Raw genomic sequence first — 20,966 nt, 5'->3', positions numbered from 1 at the left:
CCCACCCGAAGGAGCATGGTGCCCAGTGCTGCACCCACAAGCTTTACCAGAGTAGCATCAGACAGGCCAATGGGAGGCCCTGGGCTGCTGGACCATGGAGAAGGGTGGTGCAGTGGCTGTGTTTCCTCCCCTACGAGTGAGATCCCCTGGCTTCGACTTACCTGCCCCCCCGCCTAGGATGAAGAGACAGTGGGGATATGCTGCACCAGGCCCAGGGGTGGCGCCGATTAAGAGGACAACGTTAATAGGCCCCTTACCCCAATTACAATAGTGAAAGGCCCTGGACGAACTGGACCTGAGTGAAATACTAAATATAGAACAACGACATAGAGACCTCGAAATGGCAAAAGTAGCGAACTTACAGGATAGACCACGTCTGTTAGAACTGACAAAAACATATCAGGTCTTGATAGAAAGCTTGTGCTGCTTGCACTACAAAGAATACCTTGCTGAGGGCATAGTGAAGGAGACCATACGGGTCACCAATTAGCATATCTGCTGAGGCCAGAGATACCATTACAATGCATAGAGGCCACGCAAGTGCGCACATCTCCTGGGTCTTGTGCCCACACAGGCAGGGGCTCTGGAGGCAGACCTGGAACTTGAGGAAGTGTTGATGGCCATAGACCAATTAGCAAGGGGGGAAATGCAGGGAGTTGATGGGTTAACCCTGGAGTTCTACTCCATCTACCAATCAAACTGGCAACCAAACTATACTAGCTGTATGTGGCAGAACTATAAATAAATCCAGTATTTGTAAAGCGCGAACAGTTACCCGAAGGCATCCCGGCGCTGGGGGCCGTCAGGAAGATTAAGCAAGCTATTGCCCAGAGTCACATGGTGCTGGCCTGACCTGCCACTGGCGATCGAACCGTGAGCCCCAGATACCAGCATCAGTCACCCTGGCCGCGGCGCCACACCTCTTCCCCCACTATGCACTGGTATGCTTCCTGAGTTCACAAGAGAGGCTGCAGATGTGGTATTACCTAAGCCAGGATGAGACACTTTAGATATCCGCTCCTAAAGGTCGCTCTTGCTATTGACCACAGAATATAAACTTTTGGGGAAGTAATCGCAAATAGACTACTGCCTGATTTAACACAATTGGTGCACCCCAAACATTAGAAATGGGATTCCTGGTTGGCTGAGGTATGCACCCAAGCCAGGCAGGGTCCAACACTCTAGTCAGAGCAAGCTAGATATACACTAAAAGATAACATGTGCTCAACCTCTGGTAGCTTGGCACAGAGCAGTCCGACCTATTTAAAGAGGCAATGTGTAAAGTATTTGTGTAACACACACACACAGCAACACAGGGAATACACCACAAAAAGACTACACACAGGTTTAGACAAATAGATTTTTTTTTATCTCAGCAACATAAGACCAAAATGAAAAAAAATACAATCAGAAGAAGTAGAGATATGAATTTTTAAAGAATTAATGCAAAAACAGTGCTCAGTAGTCAATAGTGCTAAAAGGTTACTTGAGGTTACGGTATACTGAGGTAAATCCAAAGTTCAGGCTAACGACGATCAAGGGCAGGCTGGCTACAGGACTCAGACAGGTCCCGCTGACAAAATACCTTGGATGGAGCAAAGTGTTTATGTCGAAGCCTAGTGCCGAGGAGGTGCCATGTCAGCATCAATCCATGGATTGAGGCAAGCGTCAGCACCGATCTGCGCCATCAATGGAGGCTACTGTGTCGAACCCCTTTGTGATGCAGATGCTGCATTGATGTCGAATTGCTCTGTCCGTTGGTGTCGAGCTGCCCCGGCTGTAGATTTGTAGTTGCTGAGCGGCCGCTGCTTCAGCTTTCAAGGCAATGCGTCGGTTCCGATCAGCACAAAGTCACCACTGCGCAGATGTTGATGTGGAAAAAGCTGCAAGAACCCACTTCTAAGGCCCAGATCTGGAGAGGGCATCTCAGCCAAGGTTAGGCCTCACACAGGGCAGAGTTCAGCAGCACCAGCCAAATTGCAGGAAGTCTTTGGTGTCCCTGAGACATCAGGAAACAGGAGTCAAGCCAGCAAGCCCTTGGAGATCACTTGGCGGGAAGCCAGAGTCCAGCTCTCCTTCCAGCAGAGTCAGGGAGCAGCATGCAGCAGAGCAACAAGCAGAAAAGCAGTCCTTCCCGGGATGCCGTCCAGTTGAGTCCTTTAAGCAGCACAGCAGTCCTTCTGACAAAGGTTTAGTTCATGATCCATAGGTTTCTGATTTTAGTGGATCAGAGACCTATTACTTATACCCAAAAGTGACTTTGATGCAGGGGATGACTTCAAGGCAGTTCTCTGAAGTGCACAAGGATCCCTTTCAAACCAGTCCTGTCTGCCAGTTTTACCCTGAGGGATAGATTAGTGCTTTTTGAGTGGACAGGACGCTACCTATTAAAGTGTGTCAGCCCCTCCCATTCCTCCCTGCCCAAGAGGACCCATCAGATTACAAATAAATGCAGATGAGTGCTCAGATTGGAGATGAGCATCACCTTCCTATGTTTGTGGCTGTCTGGCGGGAATGAACAAAGTGTAGCTGTCACCCAACCCAGATGTGTATTGGAGACAGGCTCTAAGGCACAAAGGAGCTAAGAGCAGAGAAATGTCCACTTTTTAAATAGGAATTTCTAAAACAGTAATGTTAAATCCAACTTTACCAGTAAAGAGAATTTATCAAGACTATTCCAAACATATGAAACATAAAAAAAATATTCCTTTCTGATCAGGAATTCCAGCTTAAAAGTGTATTAAGGAATTCCCAATACTGGCCTATGAGTGGGGTAGGCCTCACAGTAGTGTCACTACCAGGACATACAAAACATAGTGGTACATGTCCTACCTTTTACTAGATAGCACCCTGCCATTATGGTTACCTAGGACCTCCCATAGGGGAGACTTATGTGTAATAAAAGGGGGGTTTAAGGCTTGTCAAGTATTTTTAAATGCCAAGTCAAAATGGCAGTAAACCGCACACACAGGCACTGCAGTGGCAGGCCTGAGACAGGTTTTGAAGGCGTCTTGTGTGAGTGGCACAATTAGTGCTGCGTACCCACTAGTAGCATTTGAAGGCCCGGGGTTTATGGAATACCACTTTACAAGGGACTTACGAATACATCAAATATGGCAATCAGGTATACACCAACAGCATCATGTTTAAGGTAGAAGCACATGCACTTTAGCACTGGTTAGCAGTAGTGAAGTGCTTAGAGTCCTAAGGCCAACAAAAAGAATCAGCAACTCAGGAGGAGAAAGGCAAAACGTCTGGGGAAAGACCACCCTAAGGATGACAGGTCTAACATGGACCAATGTGGATTTATCCAGGGGCGCAATACACACGTCAATATTCGCCATCTGCTACAGATAATGGAGTGGATTATTAATACCCCGGGGAGACCATCTGTGTTTTATCTAGATTTCGAAAAGGCCTTCAATTCTCTACTATCATCATACCTCTTACGAGCGCTATCCAGGATGGGGATTAGGGATGGTTTCTTGAAATGTATATGATTACTCTACGCCCAACCTCTGGCCAGTGTCCGTACTGGCAGAATTTATTCAGCTATATGGCACCTGCAATGGGGCACCCAGCAAGGTTGCCTCATGTCCCCGTTCCTGTTTGCCCTTGCATTAGAGCCATTGGCCTGCTTAATGCAAATAAGGGGTTCTGACTGGTAAATCTTACTAATGGACAAAATGGTAGGCAGATGACACATTAGTATTTCTTAGAGACCACTACTTGTCCCAGTACTGACTGAATTTGGACAGATATCAGGAATCAAGGTTAATTGGGAAAAATATTGTTTTTGCTCACTGAATATCTGTACTTAGGTGAGGCACTAAACTGGGAACTTGTCACTTTCAAATGCCTATGGATTTCGGATATATCAAACTGACTCGGTACTGAAGAGTGGTTACCACGTCAAATGTGTCGCTGAGATACATGGCTCCCTCCCATTCTGGCAACGGCCGATAGGTCGGTGACTCTCATAAAAAGGATAGCATTCCCCCACCTACCTTACTTTTTATGGCCCTACCCTTGACTTTACCGCAGACATTGTTCAAGGAACTGCGATCTTTATTCTCAGAATTTATATGGGGGACATGGCGTAGGGGGATGGCCCTAGGCAAGGCCATGCACCCTATGGCCAAAAGTGGAATGGGATCCTGAACCCAGAAGTTTATTATATAACCGCTCAATTAGTTTGGATGGTGAGTTGGTTAGCAATAGAAACTGACTCAGAGCGACAGTATCTAGAGACTTTATTAGAAAAAGGGAAACTCCTACAATCCCTGTATAATTGGACTAAGCCGAGACACACATACCCCAAAGCAGTAATGGTCATTAAGTCCGGCTGGGACAAATACATCAAGAAATTAGGAGGGACCTCTCCATTCTCCCCCTACTTACCACCATGGGAGGTGCCAAGATTGTCGACAGTAGTGGGACACCCAGCTCAGCAGCTATGGACACAGGTGGGCATTGACACATTTATTTGAAGGTTTTATATAGCGCGAAAAAGACCCTTGCAGGTATCAGAGTGCTTTACATTGGGTGACATCTGCACTAACGGTAACCTCTCTCATTTGAAGACTGGGTAGATTACTATGGCTTACACAGAAGGCAGTTTCTGATCTTTGAATCAATACACAGGGTGCTTCGAGGCACTACTAATGCGGAGTGTTCAATTACCTCTAGGTGCTCTTCCCCTCTCTGTCCTGATGAAGACCCCAGACTAAGGACTTACTTACCTTGAATACTTGAAGGGGTCGAAACATTGACTTTTGCTTTTCTCTACAACAAGCTTTGACTACTGAGATGTATTATCAGTGTCTGTACTATGCTATGTATTTGGGTGTAATAGTTTGCCTGTTATAGGCTGGACAGGTTTTATCATTTAATTATAATGTATATATGGCACATTACCTCTCCTTTCCTTACTACCCTCACCAACGCACTTTTCCCCTGAGCACTGCCTTTTCTCTTTATTCTGAGCACCTTTATCTCAAGTTTATAAATGATTATGATGCCTTTAATAATCAGTTGATGTTTTGACAAATAAATTGCATCTGTTGCAGATCCGTAAATGAGAAACAGGGAATTCTCAAGACCAAATACAGCCAAGCACACCTCCAAGTTCATAGATCTGGCACTGCTCCTCTGCAAACGAGTGATTGCTAAGCATAGAAAGGCATCGGTGCCCCCACTGATCGCACAATGGCTGTGAGACTTAATCAGGTGGAGCACGGCAGAGATACCTGTGATGACAATTGCATATTATCAGACAAGGAGGGGATCTGTCACCACGAGTTGGGACACACTTCCCCTGGCAGTGCAGGTTAAATCTGACTAAATGCCCCCATGACCAAACTGAGCTTGAACACAATTCACAGCCATATTGCAATAGTGCCTTCCTGATAAATAGCACCTATAAACGTCCCCATCCCATTATTGGGGAGGAGGAACATGAACATCATGTGCCAGAGATGCTATGGGGAATACTACCTACCGTATACATGGCTTGAAACACCATTGTGGCCAATACATAATCAGAAAATTAGCGATGGTAATCTACGCATGGAGGGCACAGTGAGTTGGGGCGTTGGGTGTTCAAGGTTTTTATTAAAACTTTGTTCAATGTACATGATCATAGCACCATTTTTGCGATAAGAGGCTCCATGATAATGTAAGATCACAGTTCATATGTGCATCTGAAGAAGCAGCGACTTTGTTGATGACAACGGCTGATATATGCAATTGGAAATGTCAATAGCTAGTAAACCAATAAAGAACTTTGAAGATAAATTAAGCTCCATGTCTTCACAATTAAAGTATTGATACTAGGACAGACATCACCCTAGTCATCCAAATTGTACCCCTCCCCCCCAACTGAATCTAGGTGAAATGTCCACCCCAGAAGAAAAGGTTAAAAGCATGTGTTTCCTGCTGAACAAATATTAATGATCTCAATTCACAGGTTAATTACCATGTCTTGTTATCATCAGATGAGAATTTTGAAGAAAATCTCTCCCCTTCATCCCAGACATCTGAGAGCTTCAGTGCTCTTCGTGTCTTTTCTATTCCGACTCGATTATGCAATTGACTGCTATTGGGTATTCCTCCATCTATTATTATTATGCTGCAACATTGTAGAATGTGGCTGTCTGCCTTGTTTGTTTGCTTCAGGAAATGTGGCAGAGTGCTTTATACTGGCTGGCAGTCTATAGTTAAATCCAATTTAAGGCCTTATGTATGGTTGATAACTCTTTTTACGGGGTCCTCCTACTTTCCTATAGGAACTACTGCCTAGATACTCCTCTATTAGACCTCTACAGTTAGAGTCTCTGTTGAGATTGCAATTGCATTCAATGTTAAAGCATTCTATGTTAGGACTTATGAGCTACCATACTTGGATGTTCTTGCAATGATGTAAGTAATAGAATATGAGGTGTTGAAGGATCGAAGAGAGACTGGAGCCGGATGTCTATTACTGGCTCTCAGTACCTGTATTGTGCCAGGGTCAATTTGATGAATAAATAATTTTTGGAACTCATCCTAGTGTTCATCTTTACAAATTGGCGACGGGCCTGTGCTGACCGGCCCTGGTACAACGTTCGGAGGCTTACCATCAACTAAACCGCATTCGTAAAATTGTCCGTATGAGGAAAGCAAGAGGAACTCCTGAAATTCTGATGGCAGTAGTGGGAAACCGCCACAACTTCTTAGGGTCTGGTGTTTCTTTCTACTCAACTGGGAATTCAGGACATGAAAATTAGCAAGACTTGTTGAATTGTGAGTTGAAACTTGCCTCTTTTTAATCGAGTCCAACGTTCCAGCGAACACTCTCCAGCGAGTTGCTTCCTTCTCGAGCTGCACTTCACAACGTTCCAGCGCGCACTGCCACGAGGGTAATTTTGCATCAAGAGAAGTACGTGATGTGTTTTGTGGAAGTATGACCTTTGACATTACATGCGGACATTTGGGAATTACAAACTGTACTATTAGAGATATAGACCTTGCCCACAACCTTTAATGCAGCCAAGTCACCTTCCGTGGATGACATTCTAGTCATTCCGCATTTCCACAAGCTCTGACAACAGCTTCCATATGCAACATTAAGAGACTGCAAACAAGATCGCACCGCTCTAGTCAGTCGCATACCGTTTTAAAGTATTACAGGTTCATTCTACCGCAGCTACAAAATTGCATTTTGTTAAGGATATTTCCTTTACAGTTGTTACAATGGCCTCTCCTTTGAACCTTACTCCAAGCTTTTATTCCATCCTCTGGTGAAATATCTCTAAAATGGGAAGAATGGTGGGAGTTTTTTTTTAAACTACATATCGACTCGTGATTAAGATGATGACTTTACACCGGAAAAAAATAAAAAAATATTGTTACATTGTTTGGGGCCAGTACTCTGAAAATGTTTAATAACATTGGGAAAACGTTTGACAACCTGGACAGGGAGATGTTTTTGTGAATGCGCTGGAAGACCTAGATCGTCACTTTGCACCAATAGTCTGTGTTGGAGTCAATAGTTTTAAGTTTTGCCACACGGGAAACAAGGTAAAGATAAATCGACAGAGGAATTTGTTGCTGCTTTAAAAATCTGGCAGTAATGTGTAATTTTGGTTCTCTACATGATGAAGTAATCTGAGATCAGATTGTGATGCATGCCTCTAATTCAACCACACTTTTTGGGCAAAAAGGAGAGTCATCTCTCCAAGAAATTATTGATGTGATAAAAAGAGCTGAACTACAAGGCAGATGCGCTAAAGCCTTGTTGATAAGATAAAAGGAGAAGAAAGACAAAGAACTGTTGCCAAAGTAAAAACAGGGAAAAAAAGTAACACAGAAAATAAAAGAAGCCAGAAGTCAGGCAATGTGACGCCTTCATTTTCCAAAAAGAGATCATCTTTACTATGTGTTACAGATGTGGTAACACGGGCCATTTTTCAAATGACAAGTAATGCACTTCTCAGAATAAAAGGTTTTCCAGGTGTGGCATATTAGGTCATTTTTACAAAGTGTGTCACAAGAGGAAAGACTACACAATCATGTTCCCTGGATGAGAACTAGGTGTGGAGGGCAAACTCCACTCCACCAGTGGAGTTTGTAGAGTTTATGCCACTCCGCGCTATGCTTGGAGTGCGGAGTTCAACACAAACTCTGCAACTACCGGCGGACCAGAGTTTAACTTCTTCATTAAGCGGCAACACGTCTGTCTCATTGTTCAAATAGGGAGAGGCCTGCGTGTGCTGGACCCACACGGGGTAACGTCATGGAGGATGCTCCTGCCCCCCATCTGGAGGAGTCGGCAGTTCAGAACCTTCAGCTGTGGAACCTACACCACAGCCTCCAGTGTCTGCTCCCCCTCTGTCCCCACTCAGTACTGAGAGAGAATGAGGCAGTGAGCTAGTAGGGCCCAAAAGAGGGCGGCGGAGAGTAGGCCACATTGAACTTTCCGCATATCTCTGCAGTGTGCAAATAGAATCACATGAACCCTACTTACTGCCCTGTTTACACTCCATCTGCCACCACTGCCTGCCCCACCTGAGCAGCAGTAGGTCAGCGTGCTGGCTGGGCTCCAGTATCCGCTCCCCTCCAAGCCAGCCCAGCAGCCCCGGGCACCAAGCAGTACCGGAGCTACCCTACAACACCCAGGGTGAGTTTATGTTGCTGGGCTTCCTTTTGTTGTGCAGAATTGACCGTGGACTGGATGGTGGAGGAGTTTGTCAGATTCTTCTTTGTTGATCAGTTGGCGATGGTAATTGTTGTACGAGGCAGAGAAGCACCTTGGTTTGCATCGGGTTCCTGGGCGTCTTTTCAGACTGTGCTGTCAAAATAATGTCAGATGTCAGATGCTCCATAAGGGACATGTTGGGTGAGGTGTGTGGCGTCCAGATGTATGCTTTGAACATAGGAGGTTTATGTCTCTGCGCTTAAGCATAAAATGTGTGGATACTTAGAGAATAGACACAGTGGTATTGCATATTCCCAGTCTGTTCAAGCTACTTATACGTAGTGGGTGCCAGGCCACATGTTTCCTAGGTTGAGACCATTGGTAAAGCAGGATGAACCATTTGGTGGACTTTACCAGGCCCCACAAAAGCTTCTGATGGGCCGGCAGAAAGAAAAAAAACAAATCCCTTTCTGCTTTCAGTTGCCCTGAAGGAGCAATGACAGAAATTTAATATTTAGTTAAAGATCAAAGGTTTGGCGCATTGCTTGCTCTGAGCCAATAAGCAATGCGTCAGCTGTATTAGTTGTATTGTTTAGGGGTGGCCAAGCAATGCTCCACCTGCCCGCTGAACTCCGTGGAATTTGATGGAGTTTTGCAGTCGCTCCTCAGAATTCCAATGGTACGGATGATTGTTAGATGAATATGTGTATGATGAGCATAGGTGAGAATGATCATTTAAATGTTATAGGTTACAATGTCAACTCTAATAATTGCACATCAGTTAGGAAATTAAGAAAGAAGCCTGTTTGTGATATAACACTAGGGGGGTGAAAATGTCCATTGTTGCTGATTCAGGCTTCCCCTATACTATAATTATAAGAAGATATGGAAAGAAAGGTTTTCAAAGAAAATCAGTGAGCATTTGGAGGTTCCGGATACACTGCCCAAAGGATTAACCAGTGAAACTATTGACATTCTAGGATTCAGCAAGTTATTGTTTGATTTCAAGGGGACACAAGCTGAGTGTAAATTGCATGTATCCAAGGAAGACCCAAATGTGTTGGGTTAGAGACATCAGGTTGAGCTGGATATAGTATTAATTCCCAATAGCTCTGAGCCTGTGTTGGTGTTACGAGATAAGGAAGAATAAAAGTTAATAGGAAAGTTTCCTGAGGTTGTTTCAGGACTAATTGAGAAGTTACAAGGGTTCCAATGCAAGATAGTCCTTAAGGATGATGCTGTGCCATATGTTCACAAGGCGAGACAAATACCCATCACAATCAGGGAAGAAGTCTTTAAGGAATTACAAAAACTACAGTCTAATCCGATCATTGAACAGATAGAGTCGTCTAAGTGGGTCGCACCACTTCTGGTGGCACGTCATGCTGATGGTAAGATCCCATTATGCGTGGACTTAAGGAATTTTAATAGGAATATTTTGGTTGACCAGTTTTTCCTACCTAATATAAATGAATTATTGTCCTTAATCAAGGGTATTGAATAGTTCACAACTATCAACCTTACCTCTGCCTACCACCAGCTTCCACTGTACCTTTCTACTTGGAGACTTACTACCTCCATAACACCATTTGGGTGTTTCCAATTTGTCAGGATACCTTTTAGGCTCGCAGCGGCGAAGTTCCAAAGGTTAATGTTCAAATCATTTAAGAGGGTGAGAATGTCATCTTTTTTCAAGATGAGATAATAGTGATGAGAAAAACCAAGAAGGATCATGATCAGAAACTTGAACATGTTTTGAGCATCTTAAATGGGAAGGTTCTTACTGATGAATATGGAAAATGCAAGTTGTCAAAGGAGGATGTAAGCTACTTAGGCCATGTGGTAAGCAGTGAAGGAATAAACCCCCAAACTGAATTGTTGAATACTATAGTGAATGATCCTCCTCTGAAGAGTAAGGATGAACTAAGGGCGTTTTTGGGTCTTGCTGAATTTTACTCGAAATTCATGAGGAATTATTGCGTAAAACGTATCACATCAGGCAACTCTTAAAATGCATTCCAGGAAATACAAAAAGATATTTGACAGGCTCCTCCCTTATGTAGATTACACCCCAAACTTAAAAGCATAGTGTTAGAACTGGGGGTCTCTAGTTGTCAGAGGTAGGTACCTTTGGCTAAATAGGGACCGTTGCTTCTAAGTCAGGGAAAGGGGATTACACTTCTGGATAACCCCTGCTCACCCCCTTGGTAGCTTGGCACGAGCAGACAGGCTTATCTCAGAGGCAGTGTGTAAAGCATTTGTGAACACATACAGTAACACAATGAAAACACTACAGATGGACACCACAAAGGTTTTATAAAAATAAGTATTCTTTATATAGACTTAACACAAGACCACAAACAACAAAAATCCACAATACTGTACTCAAACTAGACTTAAAGATGGTAGAAGTCACTTAGTTCAAGTTGATGATAAATGCAACAAAGTTCTCACAAAAGTACCTGGATGCGTAATGCAAAACAAACAAAAGGTTCGTAGGGATGAAGATGCGTCGGTTCCTTACTTCGGGGGAGACGATGCATTGCGCCTCAATGCTTGCGCAGAGTAGGGGATGCGTCTTGGTCCTTATCGGAGGGGAGGTGATGCGTTGATTCTCGTACTGCGTTCCAGTTATGATGCAACAAGATGGCGCCTCGATGCGATGCGACAATCCGGTGCGATGCGATAAGATGGCGCCCTTGATGCGACAACGTGAAGACGGTGCGTGCACGCCCGGCGGCCGTGCAGGGAACTCTGTAACTTTGGAGCCGCGACAGGCCCTGCGACACGCTTCTCCAGTGATGCGACGGCGACCTCTGCGGCGGCAACACGCTCCTCCGGTAATGCGTCGTGTAACAGCTTTGACGAAGGCACGCTTCTCTGGTGGTGCGGCATGACCTCTGCGGCGGCGACACGCTTCTCCGTCAATGCGACGGCAACAGCTGCGACTGCGACATGTTTCTTCTTCGTTGAGTTGCGCTTCCAGCTCCCAGCGACACGCAGGCTTCTGCAGACAGAATTCCCAGCAAGGAGATTCAGAGGGGAGCTGGTGGTGAAGTCTTTTGTCCCTGAGACTTCAGCAGGAGGCAAGCACAAGTTCAAACCCTTGGAGTAATATTCTGCAAGAGGATGAAAGTTCTTTGAAAGTTCCTTCTCCTCTCCTTGGCACTGAAGACCCCACTGTAGGCCAACCCAGCAACACAGCACACTGGCAGGGGGGCAGTCCAACTCCTACAGCTTCCTTGGTTCTTCTCCTTGGCAGAGGTTTGTCTTGTTGTTCCAGAAGTGATCTCAAGTCTTGGGGTCTGGGTCCCCATATTTATACTACTAAATCCTTTGTCCTCTGAAGGCAGAGGAGCCTGCACCCAGTCCAAACCAGTTCTGTGCAGTCCTGGAGCACTTTGTTTACAGGACTCCTTCTCTCCTTTGGCAGGGTGGGTCAAGGACATCAGACGCACCACAGGAGGTGGAGCCAGCATTGTGGAAGGCAGGCACAGTCCTATTCAGGCCCAGGTGCTAATCCTCCCACCACTCTACATGCAGATAGGTCTATTCAGCCCTGTACTGACTCACCCTGTCTCCTGGAATCCCCCAGCCCCTGTCACTCACAAAACCAGACACACAATACACAAACTAGCAGAGGCAGGCTGAATGGTTAGGTAAGAAAATACCTACTTCTAAAAGTGGTATTTTCAAACACAGAATGTTAAAACCAACTTTACTAAAATATGTGTTTTATCATTCTGAGTTCAGGCATACTAAACTCGAATTTCTACAATGTTCCCTGGGTCAGTTAGGATTATAAGATGTTATAATCAAACTGCGCATTCTGGCCTAGGGAGACTGGTAGCCTTGCAATAGTGAAAAACAAAAATGGCTGTAATTCACTATTAGGACATGCCACACACACCAGGGCATGTCCTACCTTATACTTACAATGCACCATGCCCTTGGGCTTATCTTAGGGGTGTTTGATATGAAGAAAAGGGAAGGTTTAGGGACTGGTAAGTGGGTGCACTTACCAAGTCGACATGGCAGTACTAGACTGCACACAGGCCCTGCAATGGCAAGCAGCTTCTGTGGGTGGCACAACCAGTGCTGCAAGCCCACCAGCAGCATTTGATTTACAAGCCCTTGGCACACATGGTGCACTGTACTACTGTCTGACAAGTAAATCAAATAACCCAATCATGGAGTCACTAATCAATACATCAATTTAACATACGGAGCACTTGCACTGTGTCACATAAGAGCAGTGGCACAGTGTCCAAAGCATCTAAACCAGCAAAACATATCAAAAACAGAGGAGGCGATCAGTAACAAAAATGGAAGGGAGACTCACGCTAATGGTACCAGGTCTAACACATAGTTATTACTGATGCAAGTGGGAAGGGTATAGGAGCAGTCCTTACGCAAATTAATAACAAATTAGGACGGGAGATGTCACTTTCGCCTCACACTCTCTAACTCTGACAGAGGAGAAATATGCCGTAATAGAACATAAAGCGCTTGTGTTTGGAAACTTGAATACTTTAAGCAATATATTTTGGATTCCTCTATTACAATGAGGAGGGATCATTAACTCCTGATGAAAATTCATATCACAAAACGATTGTACAATGCTTCTTTCATTTAGCTCACTTGTCTTTAAAATTGCTGGACTATAACTATGAATTACAGTCCATGCCGGGGTAAAAAACAGAGTTGCAGATTTTTCAAGCAGGATGTGTCGCTGAAGTGGGTTTATTATAAAGCAGAATACGCTCTAAAATCTGTGACACCTTTCACATGTTTATCCTGTGCCACAGCTGCAGGAGGATGCCTATGCTCTGGCGTTCCTCGATATCGAACAAGTGTACAACTCAGTGGACTGGGGTTACCACTGGTTGGTGCTTGAAAAAGTTGGGCTTGGACCCAAATATATACAATGGGTTAAACTGCTCTACACTAGCCCAAGCACTACAGTGCGGATGGGTGGGATGGTCTCAGACAATTTTTAATTGTACAGAGGTACTCGGCAAGGGTGTCTACTGTCACCACTGCTGTTTGCCCTGGCGATGGAACTGGTAGTAGACGTGCTACAAGAGGTGCTAGGTCCTTGGGGGATCACAGTGGGGGAGACCACCCATGCGGTTCCTTTAATGCTGACGACGCCCTATTCTGTTTGAAACAACCTGAGTATTCTATAACCATACTCCTGAATGCGATGCATGAGTTGGAGATATCGGGACTCTATGTCAATTGAAAAATATTTAATCTGTTCACACTGGGGACATTGCTTGGGATCCCGATTGAAGGGCTACCAGACGTAGGGCTCCCCTGGAAAACCGACAATGTGAGATACATGGGCATCAAGGTGGCCCACACAGAGCAGACATTCTTGGACCTTAACGTCAGTAGAGTGATGGAGGGGTCGCAGGCTTCGGTCCGGTTCTGGAGGGGCCTCCCCCTGTCCTTGATTGATAGAATTGCTCTAGTAAAAATGGTCCTTCTTCCCAGTGCCTTTATACCTTGCAGGACACTTTTTATGAGATTCCTCAACATTATTTTACAGAAATAGACTGTCTTATCATAGATCTGCTATGGGCCAATGAGCAGAAGCAAGTTGGACTGGCCATGCTCAAGGGTACGTGGGGAAAAGGGGGTTAGAAGTCTCAAACGTGGAGCCATACTACATGGCGGCATACCTCCAGTATGCTATTCACTGGTTAGACCCCAACGATAATTGAGAGAAGGGGTTACTGTGAGTATTCCATGGCATGACATCACTGTCCATCTTGCTGATTAGGGCGCGAGGATACCTCTGGGTACACCATATGTCATATGTCAGATGTGGAGGATCTGGGAGATGCCAGTTACTAAAGTGATGCATCGAGCCCTGTACATGCTGGATATACCACTGTGGTCCCTGCAGTCATTCCTCAAGATAGATGGGGTTATGTCAGTACAAACATTGAAAGATGGGGGTTGCGACACTCTGGGCAACATGTACCCTGACAGCAAGTTTGTTACGAGAGAAGAGGCCATTGCCTCCTTTGCACTGGGGCCCAGTCAATACGTTCAGTACGCGAAGATCCCTGCCATTGGTGCGAGCTCTGCCTGTGCTTCCCGGAGGCTCCACAGTACTCCCCAATGCTGACTGCTCTCCTAGAAATGACTGATATCCAATGTCTACAGAGCATTGCGGGACGATCTCCAAGTGAACCCCTCCGAATACATGTGAAATAGGAAGAAGAACTTGAAAAAACCCTGACTGCTAGAGAATGGGAACGAGTGCACACAGAGGTGAGGACGGTTAGCACTAATGCCCGGTTTAAATTGATACAACACAACTACATACATCAGACCTACCTATCCCTGAAAACGTTGCACACTATATAAGGCACCCGTGCAGCTTGCTGCACCTGATATCGGGAACCTGAGGTGAACTTCCTACACGTAGTCTAGTATTGTCCTTCTCTGGTGCCCTTCTGGCGGGAGGTAAAAGCGCAACTTAATAGAGCCACTGGCTAGGCGGTCCAGCACACACTTAAACAGGTCCTACTGGACCCACTTCCCTCTCCTAAAACAGGAAAGTTAGCAGGAAGTTTATAATACTCAGCCTGCTGTTGGCAAAACGCTGCACAGCTATCAAGAAGTTGGTGGCAGAGCCCCAGAGATATGGAGACTGGCTCAGGGATATGTATGAGTGGGCAGTTGTGGAGGAGGTACGCATGAAGCCCATCAGAAAGGACAAAAAAGCTGAGTATGATTTAAGGGTGTCAGCAGTCATGTTGGCCCACCTGAAGGAACCTCCAGCCGACGGGCACAGAAACAGGGGGCTGCTGACCTGCCGGGGAGTGGGGAAAGACTCAGATGGCTGAGAGCCCGATTGAGACTCACCATTGTGAACCCTGAGAGGGGTAGTGTGTGCGGCCTTGGGAGGGGGACCTGCTCTTTCAGGAGCCACCAACAGGACAACATATGAATGGGGGATCAAGACTTGTGGGGGGACGGGGGCGACACCCTAGAGAAAGCAATGTTTGATTGTCATTTGTGATCACTGTAAAGATCAAAGGGAGGTGGTGGGGGATGCTGGGGAACTGTTTTTTGATTGAATTGTAGGTCTACTGTCCATCCCATGTGTCTGCAGCCATTATGGAGAGTCAAATATTGTGGCCTGCCTGAATAATATTCGTAAGGCAAGCCATTTTGTGACCATTAATACATCAATATATAACAATATGTGATTTACCTATTAATATGCAGGCCCCCAAATTGCATTCGAAGTCGCATGCCAGTCAGTGAGTAAATTGCACATCCCTGGTTGCCTGTATTAGTAGTACCTCAGCCTCTATGTTTTTATGTTCTCAACAAACGCTTAATATAGCCTTAGAGTCCAATGTAGTGGGCTCTACTGGTCATTAAAGGCCTGCTCCAGTGTTTTGGGCCCTTAATAAGGTGACATTTTCTAGTTTGCAAAACAAAGCCCTACTGGAGCCCAAGGGTGTTAAAATCCTCTCGGGGTCCGTAAGGTCTTTGTTCACAGCAACAGCTGTGAACTGCCATTGGAATGTTGATGTGCCGGGCTTCTACCATCCATTAGAAGCCTGGAGCATTTCATTGTTTTCAATGGAGCGCTCAACATTCCAAGGTTCTAATAAAAGCGCTCAGACCAATCACAGCTCTGCATTGCAGTGTTGTGATTGGTCAGGGGAGCCTGGGTGCTTCCTGTTCCTGGCTGGGAGAGATGCGGCAAGAAGACGGAGTAGAGCTGCGGTGACGACGGGGAGAGACACGATGAGGAGGTGTGTTTTTTTTCTTCTTTTATTGCACCCCTCAGTCTCCTCCCCCCGCCGCCCCCTCCCCCTGCCGACCCTCACCTCCCACCCCACCACCCTCAATCCATGGTGGCCATCACTGTTGTGCAGTAATCACCTGTGATGGTATTCAGGTGCTTGAGCAGAGGTGTAGGTGTGTGCCCCCCTCCCCTGCATTATTCGAAGAGCCAGGTCTTCAGCTTCTTGCGAAAGTCAGAAAGCAAAGAGGAGTAGTATTGATATGACAATATAGTCCAGATAGTAAACATTCGCAAGTGATGAACTAGACAATGTGTTTTTTCTGCGGCAGGAAATAAAATCCTTAAATGCTGATATGTAATTCAAATACTGTGGCTAGAGTGGTTCTATATTTGTCATGATATTTTTTTAACTACTCCATGAACACACATATTCATGTTTACACAATAGGGGCTGTTCTCAAAGCTTCAGTTATTTAAAGAGCGCACTCAGACGTCTGAAAAATGACAAACATATTGCATTTTAAGTGCCTTGTCGTGCGTATTGAAGTACCTCCAAGTGACTACATACATATTAAATATGAAATATACTGTAATGTCCTGCAGAGATGGATTTTAATAAACAGAGGTGCTGCATAATTATCAAATAATTTGCAATTTCCTGGCTTCATAATGTAAACAGAACTTTTGCTTAATGGTACCCCCTACTGCTATATCAGACAGTGCTCTCCTCTCTCCCTTCACACAATGTATTTTCCATTTCTTGCTTCCATTAATTCACTGTACCATGCAGAGAACCAAGATAAAACTAAAAGTCTATAAAAAGCTAAGTAGATCTTGCAAAAGGACAATGCAGGCTATCGGAAACATCTGCAATGCCACTTAGCAGCAGTTTACAAAATCGGTTTAAGTGTTCAGAAAAAACACGCAAACTCCACCTAGACAGACTCTTTGTGTTGGGAAAATGTATTTTGTGCCAAAAGGGATGTCTTGAAATGACCCTATAACTAAAGTGGCAAAATAAGATATTGTGTCTTCTTAGACTAAAAGGGAACGCATAAATGTGAGTGACAAGAGTAGTACAGCCCTGTGTGGAGCAACTTTCAATACAAGAACAAAGAGCTGCTGCCAAGTGGAGGGAGAGGAATGCAAGGACTGTGACTTCGCCAACCTAATGCAGCAATGAGAGCATGGCCGACATACCAGGAAAGATTTATGTCACTTACAAAATATCATCTGGGCTTGAAAACAAGTTCTTGTCCAGTGGTGAATCCCAAAGCCTTGCAGCTGAGATGGGAAAAAGAAAATGCTGCAGTGCAAGTGCAGCCAAGTCAAATCGAGGCTTGAGATGGAGGCTTGGGGTCCTGGAAAGACAGCAGCAGGGCCACCAGATCAGGCATTTCACTGAGTAATGAAACGGAGGTTGTAGAAATAATAATAGGTCGTAAAAAGAGATCAAACACGCGAGTCTGGATTTTCGCACTAAGGAATCATCAATAAACTCTCTCCAGTTCATGTTACAACCAAGAGACTTATTCTGAGATGTATAACTTTGACATAAAAGAACTAATCTGCTCATCAGTTTCCCAAAACTGTGTGTATCTCAGTTGTAATGTTGTTTTCAAGTCTGGTGAAGATCGCCCAAGCTGAAGGAAAGCATGACATATGAGAGGAGGGTTGGCTCAGTGAGTGAGAAACTGTGCAAAGGGAACAATACAGCTAAGTCTTTCTCAAGACACTGCCTCATTCAGGCATACTGAGGCATTTTCAGGTCTGGCTTAAAGAAAGCTTTAATGAGTTGCCAGCTTGGTATAATTAAAAATATTCAAAAATAAAAAATACATGCATATATATTACCTACTGGCGGTCGCTAGTAGGTAGTTATAGTTAGGACCTAGTTACCATAGGAAAATCGTAACATTCTTTTCCCAATAACTTTGGCGCCGGATGACGAATCTTCGCAAAATTTTAAAAACTGGTGGGGCGCTCTGGTCAGCTCCTATCCCGAAAGTTTCAGGGTGATTCATCAAGCGGGGTCTGAGAAAAAAGGGGGGCCCCAAAACGTGTTTTCTCCATGTTATTTCCCACAGGAAATTTTGGAACAGACTACAGCCCGAACTGCTGAACGGAATTAAACCAAATTTTGCAAAAAAGTAGCCCTTGGCTCAGAAAGAGACCTTTTTTTAAAATGGTATAAATCCGTTCAGGAGTTCCTGAGAAAATCAAAAAATAGAGTTAAAAAAATCAATTTCCCCTAGGAAAGTTTAGACACCGTTATAGCAAAAGCTGCTGAACGGAATTACACCAAATTTGGCAAAAAGGTACTGCTTGGCTCAGAAAGTGTTCTTTTTGAAAATGGTGGAAATCCGTTCAGTAGTTTTTGAGAAATTAAGAAATAAAGATTGTGATATCTATGGCCGCGGTGGATCCGCGCAGCCTCCCGATCACAAGCTTTATTCTAATTGACTGTCAACACTCCAAACCAGGAAATGTTGGCAGCTATCTTAACCAAGGCGCAAGAAAAGAGAACAACAAAGGCGCAAACCAAGAAAAGGGGGCAGTGTAGAAACACCCTGAACCCCTAGGCCTGCTCAGGGGGTCTCACAATGCCACCGGGGCCCAAAAAAGTATTTTTTTTAAAACAAAATCTGCGAGATTCGGGCACCCAGTGCGAATTTCGGCCGGAAAAAAAAAACAATTAAAGTGTGGGCCAGGTCCCGGGGGCATGCGTTTTCCTGACTCCTGCACTCTTTCCCCCAAGCAGCCGCCCCAGCTTCTGCTCCCCATACTCTCCGGAGATCTCCCCACTTTACGGTGTCTGGTCCCTACATCCACAAAGCGCTTTGATGTCTTTTATGTCTTTGGCGCTATGTATACAATTATTGATGATGATACTGCCCATCTGATGATAATCCCACAGCGAGCCTTCCTCTTACTCCCCAGACTCTGCTCACCTGGCGTCGAACCTCTGCCACAGCGTTCCACCACAGCCCCTTACTCCTATTCTCTTACTCCTACAAAACAGCCTCTGTTCCACTTCTTTCTAGACTCTGCCCCGGCGCTCTCCGCGGCCACATACTCTTACTGTCCGGTCTCTGTTGCTCTACTCTCTAGACTCTGCCCTAGCGCTCCTTCCTCCCAGTGCCCAGTCTGTGACTCCCGCACTTCAAGGCGCTGCTTTCCGAGCTCCTTCATGGAGCACCCCTGCTCCAGCCCCGGAGCCCTCGCTCACCTGCCCGTTTTTGCAGAGGTCTGCCCACATGCTCGTGCCATCCCCGCCCCTCATCAGGATGTGCTAGGTGAAAAAGTAGATCCCGGGCACCTGGCAGGTGAACTTGCCCATGGACTTGTCGTAGTGGTTGCCCAGGTTGGTGACCACGTCATCAAACTTCAGCACTTCGTAGCCCTCGTGGGGGCTCTTCAGCCCCACGTAGAAGGCGATTTTGGGTCCGCTGAAAGAGGTGGTCACCGTCCCCCAGTGGTGTCTATTGTCCCGGCCACGGCCAGTCCTGAGAAGCCCGGTTTGCCCGGGTCCCCCCTTTCTCCAGGGGGGCCCCTCGGTCTTGGGGGCCCAGGTTCCCCAGGGGGACCCCTGGGGCCAGGTTTCCTCGTCCTGCCCTGGTCCCCCTTGGGTCCCTGGATCAAAGGCAGAGGGGGCATGGCACTCAGGCCCTGCAGCGCCTCCACGGCCGTGCTGCTGGGCTGCTTGGCGCTATAAGGGTCACAGATCATGCGGCAGATCCCCATCATCTCGTAGTGAGCTGAAGCCTTGGGGGGCTGCATGAGGAACAGGATGGCAACAAGCAGCAGCAGCACCATAATGATACCGAGCACAGCAACGACAGGCACTTCCTCTGGAAGATCCGGGAAGCGAGGGCCACCAAATCCTCTTTGCTGTGCGAAGTAATGATGGCCGCTTGCGAGCGGCGCCCCCCAGACAGAAGCAGGAGCCTGCCGAGCCACGGGAAGCCGAGCACCCCCCGGTGCTGCTGACGCCCAGTAACTTTGCCGTGACCTCAAGCTGAACGTGCGGTGTCCGCGGGAAGCATCAGCCTGCCACTGCCGCTCTGCTTCAAAGAGAGGGTGAGGCGGCGACTCATGGTGACAGCACTTGCCCGAGCCTGCTAGTGCTCTCACTAATGGGACGCACCTGCGAGGCGGCGGGAAGATAGCGAGAAGGGGTAGAGAAGGCTAAGAGAGGACGGGAAGAAGATGGGGGAGGGACGGGGGGCTAAAGAAAGTGACTGGAGAGAGAGTAAGGGAGGCTGACAGGAAACTGATGGAGGCGGGAGGCAGCTGGTGGAAAGATAGGTAGAAAGAGGGACAAAGTATGGGCATAAATAAAGTAAGTGAAAGGAAGGATTTAGATAGAGGGGGTTCAAGGGAGGTGAGAAGATATTTAAAAAGTGGTGTTGAAGAGTGAGAGAGGGGAAAATGAAACTCGAACAAGGAGGGAATATACTGGAGAGACTGCCATACATTAGAAATAATCTGAAGATAGATAGATAGATA

At 46.0% G+C, this 20,966-nt stretch overlaps 1 pseudogene; it reads right to left on the bottom strand.

Annotated features, from left to right (window-relative positions):
* Positions 1-19,620: 19,620 nt before the first annotated feature.
* On the bottom strand, positions 19,621-20,273 carry LOC146864117 (complement C1q-like protein 2 pseudogene; annotated as a pseudogene).
* Positions 20,274-20,966: the final 693 nt, after the last annotated feature.

Source organism: Triturus cristatus, chromosome 2_1, assembly GCF_964204655.1.
Source record: "Triturus cristatus chromosome 2_1, aTriCri1.1, whole genome shotgun sequence".
Taxonomy (NCBI): Eukaryota; Metazoa; Chordata; class Amphibia; order Caudata; family Salamandridae; genus Triturus; species Triturus cristatus.
This window is presented reverse-complemented; position numbering and strand designations above follow the sequence as displayed.